This window comes from Varroa jacobsoni, unplaced genomic scaffold (assembly GCF_002532875.2).
Source record: "Varroa jacobsoni isolate VJ856 unplaced genomic scaffold, vjacob_1.0 scaffold_1118, whole genome shotgun sequence".
Classification (NCBI taxonomy): Eukaryota; Metazoa; Arthropoda; class Arachnida; order Mesostigmata; family Varroidae; genus Varroa; species Varroa jacobsoni.
This window is the reverse complement of record NW_019214020.1, coordinates 295,781-303,196: the sequence shown is the minus strand read 5'-3', so window position 1 is coordinate 303,196 and position 7,416 is coordinate 295,781. Positions and strand designations below refer to the sequence as shown.

General features: G+C 41.2%; 1 long non-coding RNA gene across 4 annotated transcripts in view; it reads right to left on the bottom strand.

The window, feature by feature from the left end:
• Positions 1-5,433, bottom strand: part of LOC111266811 (uncharacterized) — a 19,387-nt gene extending 13,954 nt beyond the window's left edge. Inside the window, exon 1 of one of the 4 annotated variants that reach the window (XR_002684272.2) lies at positions 3,954-5,433. This is a non-coding gene — a long non-coding RNA (uncharacterized LOC111266811). The remainder of the gene's footprint in view (positions 1-3,953) is intronic. The other 3 variants (XR_015313557.1, XR_015313558.1, XR_002684273.2) reach the window with 3 other exon arrangements.
• Between the last annotated feature and the right edge of the window lie 1,983 nt (positions 5,434-7,416).

Genomic DNA, 7,416 nt, shown 5'->3' with positions numbered 1-7,416 from the left:
CTTTGCTCATCTTCTTTGTTTCCTTGCCCATTGTATTCAGCCTGCATGAGAGTGGAGGCAGTATCTGAGGAAGGATAAGAAGGAAACGCTAGTATAGAAAAGAAAAGTGAGGCAGGATAGATAGACGTAGAGTCCTTAGAGGTCCTTGGACAGTGTAGCAGTGGGAGTTCCAACTGCATCGATTATTCTCGCTCCGGCTTCCCTCTTATTCCCTCATACGATCTTAGACACGATTCCAATGTTACGCTCATGTAAATTGTAATGGGACTGTAGGTCGCCGTGAACGTGTGAAATCCAAATCCTTTTGACCGTACTGCACACCTTTCCAGCATCTGGTGGTCTAACCCCTCTTCCTATAGTGTTCGGCTTCAAGCACGCATAGCGTGTCGCATCATTGTGCTCAGTCAGGATAGCCGCCTTTGCCGTTGTCAAGACGCCGGCTACAGTCAACGCGACAGCGCACGCCCGATCGGTCGGGGATGAGGCCGAAACCTCGGGGCAAGTCACGATCCTTACGGTACCTTTTCATTTTGAACCCTCATAGCGCTAATCACTTTTGGCGAAGCGGTGGTATTATGAGCACCGTGGGTAACAGCCATTGACTGCTGGTGCTTCTACCGCAGACACTCTATCGACATCAAGTACGCTGTCGCTGCCGCAGTCTACAACGGGAGGCTTCACTCGGCCGCTACATACAGGGAACCACACGCGTTGATGATGATTTCTAATTGCTAGCGTTGAGGCAGCAGATGAGATGGAACAAGACAGGCCGCGTGGACAATATATTATCATATACTATGGCCGTGTACAGCTGTTGTTTCGGCGGGCACCAACCCGGGGATCATTATAAGCAGAATCATGGCCCAAGCAGCGGTAGGGCTGGTGTATTATGCGAAAGGCAGCAGTTAGCTGTTTTCTCTTTGCTTTTCTTTCATTCATCTGCTTCCTCGATTTAGCAAATGTTCCAAGTCACGGTAAAGATTTAGGCTCTCGGTGAATATGTGCCCCCGTTGAGAGGCCTCACAAGACGACTTCAATCGATTCCCACCAATTTACGATCACCAGCACCACTGTCACCATTACCAATACGATCGCTTCCGATCTGCTCCTCATTCCACTTTGTCATGTCTGTCCACTGCAAATGCCCAATAAAATATTACTACTCCATATCATGCGGATTAGTCTCACACTCGCTACTTTCCAGGGCATCGTGAAGCCTTTTCTCGGTTACTCGACCATTTGCCAACAATACAAACAGTCATATCAGTCAGTGTGATACTTTTCTTGGTTAGTTTGATATTTAGAGCGATTGTCGGGGAGGCCAATAGTGGAAACGTGCACTAGCCGGTTACCGGAAATCGGTTGGAGACGAGGCGTTGGAGACACGGGTTCGCCTGGATCCCTAAATCAGCAATTCACGGCGCAGTCCCGCTGTAAGGTCCTCGTGGACTGTCTGTTTTTTTTTCGACTATAATTGCTTCTCTGTTGTCAATCTCTCATTCATCGCTGCTAGGGAGTGTACCGTGCCTATGAAGCCTTACGGTTATATTCGCTTAGTAACCTCACTCCCATGGTCGACTGACTTTCGTATGTCGTCTAGCTGTGGCAATAGTAACGGTGGCGAAATAGCATAATTTCGCCTTTATGACTTCTAACGAGAGAGAGTGACTATTACGGACCGGCTAGGGCAAGTGAGCTCGAAATTGGTTGTTCTGTTGTTAAGACTGCACGGCGACTATACCTACTTAATGTCGGGTGAGTGGATTTCGAGCCTATTTGCGCGGCAGGTCTGGTCCGCTTGCGATCGAACATGAATCACCGAGTTCACGTAAGGGTACAACTGTTTAAGTCACTTCTTTACGGGGTTGCCAACTACGCGTAGTAATGACAAGAATTAGTATAACGACCCGGGCTATGAAAAAGAACATGAGGATAGATGGTGTTGTCGGCGAAAATGCGACGACGTTTAACGATTATGTATTTTTGTAACCAACTGAGATTCGCCGTAGAATCTAAAGCGTTTGCAATTTAGTAGTGTGACAAGCTTTATAGAAAAATAAGTGCCACGAATGAGGGGATTTTAGTCCCTAGTTAGCTTTGATACAAGATAAATATGCATGGTAATATCGCGTGTGAGAGTGTAACTTGGCCCATTTAGATCGGGTTATTTTTTCAAGATTCGTCTTTAAAAGTGTACCCAAACAAAGGCCGATCCTTCAGTGAAGTTTCTTTTCTAAAATAAAATATCAATCTTATTGGCGATGTTTACGTAGTGATGTTTCGATGCAATCCCCGTTCATGCCGGTTACAATTTCAATGTAGGACTATTCATCTCGATCATCTCGAAATCTCCCTTTGTAATTGCGCGAACGCCTCCTTGATAGCACGGCTGAATAAGACTACGTCGTCATATAGAGACCTGTAGAACTTCCGCGTAATAACACTTTATCCATAGTAATTTCAGTTTAATCTAAACGGTTAGTATAAGCCAGTGCAGCGTCTCACAGCGTATGACTTCCATCTATTTACAGTCGCACAATGCATCTCATAAAACGGAAGCATAACGCATTTTTCAGTGAATACCATTCCTTAAACATAAATATGATCGAAAATTTTATTTTATCCACAATAAACACAACTTCTGGACCGCAAACAAGCCAGTGACCTATTTCTACTGTTGATTTTCGCATCGACGGGAACGATGTTTTCGTCCAAGACTAATCTGAAGCAGCTGACGCTTCATGCATAAGAAAAATATCGGAATAAACGACATCGAGCACGTTCCGAAGATTCAACGTCCTCAGGACGTAATTGTTTGTATCTATTGACGTATACCTGAGGTTTTCGCGAGCATCGTAACGGTACGTGCGTGAAATTTCTTTGAATTTCTGTTGCTTTTCGTAGGTCTTCCGTCGAATTATGCTAGAATCAGCCTCCGTTTGTTCGGCATATACATTTGCAATGCCGCTCACTGTGGATTTGAGATGGCCCAAAGAGTGTATTAGCTTTTTGGCTCGCGAAGAAATTGGGTAGTAACAGAATTTTGTAATTTTTGTTATGTGAGGCTTATCGTTGCCACGCGGTAGGGTTATTTACTTCTCTTAATTGACCCTGACTGCCTGATGGAAGCCCTTTTTATCGTTTCTTTCATTTGTTGACACTACACTTAAGCTTCCACTGACGAACCAAAACTCATGAAGCTATAGTTAATAACACCTGCATTAGGCCAACAAACAGATGAGATAAGCTTTTGCAGCTATACATATGACTTACGATGATATCCCGACGGTTTAATTGCATTCACTTTACTGATGTGGGCCGTCTGCGATTATTGTAAAAAGATCCAGCTCCCTCGCCGGCTACAGTTCGGTAGAAGAATGGATCAGTACCGTAACGTAAGAACAAAACGACGGAGGCGTTGCTGTATCTGTGCTTTATGCTTCTTGAAATTATGAGGCATATGAGCACAAGTTGAGGATGGCAATTTTTTTTCTATCTTAATAATTTGGCCGAGGTGAACAGATTGGTAGTTTGTTGACCCGAGTGTTAATACCCGTGTGCATTGAGGTGGGTCAACTTGCGGAACAGCGTTCAGCTTTTGGTTACTCAGTTCTTCGGCATCTCATGAAATTCATTTCACTATTTAAAAGCAAGGATGTTTTGGAACCACCGACATTCTCACATTGTTTTTAGTGGTAAAACCTTTACCGGGTACGAGGTTTATGTGACAGCTGTTTTCGCCGACGCTGTCCTAAGCTAGAATTCATATTCTTAAACTACACGAAATTTTCCTGCTTTTTCTATTGCTCGCTGTAACTTGTCCGCTGAAATACTGGGTGACGATATCCGAATAAATGATGTTCGATTTAAAAAAATAGCCATATATAGAAAAAAAAAAAATATCGCACCCTTATTTCGATTATTATCTCGAAATTTTGGATCGTTTGTCGCACCTGAACGGTGAATTTTCAAATATACATGACGGTACACGGGCAAACATTTTGAGATAATAGACCACACGCTAGGTCGATTTCAGTTCACGTACATCTATATATTCGCCTTTACACCTACGTTATGTAGCACGCAATGGTTACAAGTGAACACGCCATATCTAACATCGTTCGTTCGTTTCAATTCTATGAAAGCAGACTTTGCCGTACCCCATTCCGATAATTCCGTTAAAATAGCACCGTTATTTTGGCTTGCCTCACTGTCGTCTGCCTGAGACGAGTGCTGCTTATTCGAGGCTACGCCTTGTCCCTGATGCCACCTGACTTGACGCCGTTACTATATTCTAACGTGCAGATCGTCAATATTAGCTAGACGAAACGCGGCAGTCTGCGAGCGCTGGCCATTTATGTAGCAGTTGTTTGGCCATCACTTTCGCTGTCGTCACCGTCCATATAGGAATAACAAAACGACAATTAATCTAAATGCAGCACATTGTATGCTCTAGCAGTATTTTCGGACCAGTGTAGCGTTCCCGCCAGTCCTGTCTTAGTACGGTAGAGAGAGACTCGTGAGCTGAAATACAAGAAACGCGAGTTGTTGTCTTGCCTAATCTAGTCGACGACATCGAACAGCGACCGGGACGCCTGTGGCTGTAATACATTCTGCTATTGCCCGCCTACAACAATATAATCATTGTTAAGCATAACATCGATAAGCAGACGATTCTATTATGACGTTCTAATGTACCTATTTACATATAACTGATAATCAATAAGATCGTCGTTAGTATCGCGCTCGAGACGCCTGCTAGTACTCACTGATGGCTCATGTTTAGCTTTCAATTGTTAATTTTTCTTGCTGTAGATGTACGTATACGTGTAAGTCTAATGAAAGTGGTCATTGTGTACATCTGGTTGCAGTTCGGGTTTAGTAAGCGAGTTTCGAATGAGCATGCTATGTAGCTAATCGTAGAAACAGGGGTAACTTGACATAATGACGAGAATGGCAAAAAGTTATTACGCCCAATTTCTATTTACTGCCTAAAGGAAAGTTTCAAAAACAGATGTTGTGCCCAAACTCAGTGCTTGTAGTTACTGAAGCGTAAATTAAACAAAAAAAAAAAGAAAAACAAGATGGTGCCAAATTAACGAGCGTGGGAAAAAGCAAGTGGCAATTCTGTCGAGTCGCAGCTTTAAAAAGTGTCGAAAATAACGAAAAAAAAGTTAGGAATAATAAAAATTCAAGCATATTTATTTGATACACTGCGCGGTATATACTTAACATTTTACCTAAATTAATAGCAATTTGTATGTTTGTTTATTTTTTTAAAGATAATTTGCATCATATTGCTTGTTACCGTATAGCATTGTAACGAATTGTTCTACATTGACCAGCTAGTGGTTCGCGCTGATTGTTGTTATTCGAAGAATAGCTTCTTTGAATTGACGAAATCAGTGTTTCTCTTTCTCGCTCGTTTTAACTCGATGTGTGTATATATATTATAACATGTTATAGGCCTGAATTAGCGTTATCCGTTGGTCCAGCTGAAAAAAACAGTCACTCTAAATATAGTAATAACGAAGTCTCGTTCTACCGCTTCCGTATTTGTCTTGAAAGTGGAGGAGAGTCTCGTACGTTGACTGCCCAAAAAGATTATTAGCTGACTACAATACGATGTTTATATAAATAATAAAGCAAAGCAAGTCACCCACCGTTTCGGCTCACTCCGAGACAATGTCGGATGCTTCCCCCTCTATTGCATGCGTACACGAATGATTACTGTTTTATATGGGTCCGATATAGAGATAAAAAGAAATAGAAAACGTTGAGTAGTAAGTAGTCTTGTTTGGCGGAAAACTATAATTCCACGTATGATATAGGAATTTAAGTAAGAGGATAAATTCGGGTATATTTGATGCGAAAAACGTATACTGTAACTTAGATGAATGCACTTTTTTGAACAAATGTTTTTTTAGATCAGAGTTGTTCTTTTGATTAATTTCATTGTTTTACATTTTTGACACTGTTAGGGATAATACCGTAATGAAATAAAGTAATCAATAGTTATCGTTGAGATGGCGCAGCCGTGAAGGTTTGCCGATTAACATTCCATAAATTGAAGATCTATAGTCAGTTGTGTTTCAGAACATTGTATATTCTTCCCAGTTTATATATATATATATATATATATATGTATATATACAAAGAAAGTATATTTAATAGTCTTAGGTATGAGTTGTAGCCACGAAATATAACAGATATAACTTTAAACGGCTTCAGTTGGCATGATTCGTATCTGTCTTAAAGATTTTATAGACTGTTAGTGAGATATGGTCTTAGCTGTTCTTCTGGAGTTGTTCTTATCGCTTCTATCGTATGCAGTCTTTATCTATTTGAGGCAACTACCCAGCTAATATAAACTACGTCGCGCCCTCTATCTTCAATTTTTTGTCTTTCTCGCTCTTACATGTTGTATTAGGAAAGATATTGCACGATGATGCTCAGGGTCTTCCCCATTCCTTTCAATTCAAACATTTATTGCTGGTTCATCGTAATTTTTGAGCTCATCCTATTGATCCAATTATTTCCTTACTCGTGAGTGTCTTATCGTTAAAAAAATCGAATATGCCCTCTTATACTGATTCCTACCAGTTCGGGAGCTTTATTGTAGGCATCTAAATGTCATCCAAGGGGAAAACGTTTTTGGCGATTCTCTTTGCGCAGGAATATTATCGCGCTCTGTGTTACGTCTTCATTTTTTAAGCTGAAGAGTAGTTGCATTTACTTAACTGTAAAGTTCTAGTGGCAATTCGTACATCTTTATGGTAGTAGCTGCAAGATTTTGCCGGGAGAAACTGCCCGCGCAAGATTAATAGCAGTGCCTTCGGCTGCCGTTTGAGAAGAAAGGCTTATAACAAAAGACTTCATTGCAATAGGTGCAATACATACTAGCCCCTATATTTGTAACATCGCTTATCGTTCAGCTTCAATGAAGGTGTTCTCAGTCAGATTTAATTATGTTCAGATAAACAATAGTTTGAAGAGGCATATTCCTATACTTGTTCATATCGATAGCTCTACCTTGAATTTTTATAAACCCGCGTTCGGTCGATCGCCACCCATAACATTTATGAATATGCTGCGCTTAAAACTATAGAAACCCATTACTAGTATCAATTTAGGTTGCTGACGTACCTCATCCTAGAATTAGGCCTACCAGCAGTCGGCTCATCTGTTTGCTCTGTATTCAGAGTGCTCCGTTCTTTCTCGGTGTCAATCATTTGAGTCGATGCTACGTCCATCGACGTGTCTTACGGAAATAATTGGTGGAAGCGCAAAGGAAGCATAAAGCCTGAGTGCTACATATACATACATATATGATGATTGAAGTTGATCAGCATTTTAAATAGATCTTGGGATTACAACGAGAGTTTTTATAGAAGTGAGCAAAAATATCTATTGACA